The sequence below is a fragment of the Brassica oleracea genome, chromosome C1 (genome assembly GCF_000695525.1).
Source record: "Brassica oleracea var. oleracea cultivar TO1000 chromosome C1, BOL, whole genome shotgun sequence".
Lineage (NCBI taxonomy): Eukaryota > Viridiplantae > Streptophyta > Magnoliopsida > Brassicales > Brassicaceae > Brassica > Brassica oleracea.
In genome coordinates, this window is record NC_027748.1 from 30438127 (window position 1) to 30438713 (window position 587).

A 587-nucleotide genomic window follows, 5' to 3' on the forward strand; every position below is an offset into this window, starting at 1 on the left:
TCCGTCCAGACCGTGTTGTTTATCGACTTTGGGACCTTTTAATAATAATAAAAAAAAAGTTAAATAAATTAAAAAATCGTTTGATAAATTAAAAAAATTGTATAATAAATTAAAAACAAACCTTGTTGATTTCCCACTTCTTCTTTCACTCGTGGATCTGCTTCCCATAGTTGTCCATAACTTTATTGACTTAGTGGTGATAGATAAAGAGCGTCTCATCGGAATTCCAGTTGAATTTTTACTGAAAAAACACAATTAGTAGAAAATTAATATTAAAGATTAAAAATATAAGTAAAAAATTAGAATACTTACCTCAAACTGACGAAACCACAGATGCTGCTTGTCGGTAGGGAAGTCAGTGAAAGTCGGATGTCCCTTGTCGAGGGCCGAGTACATCATACGGTTGATCCATGCGCTGATCCCGTTCCCGGATCGGTTGAACCTAATAAAAAGAACAAACGGTTAATAATGAATCAAATTTTAATGGAAAAAATATGTTTAATTACCATGTTTGACCCCGTCCATGTGGATACGGAGTGAGATAGGGAAGATGGTCACGACCGGGCTGTCGAACCAACTCCGCAACA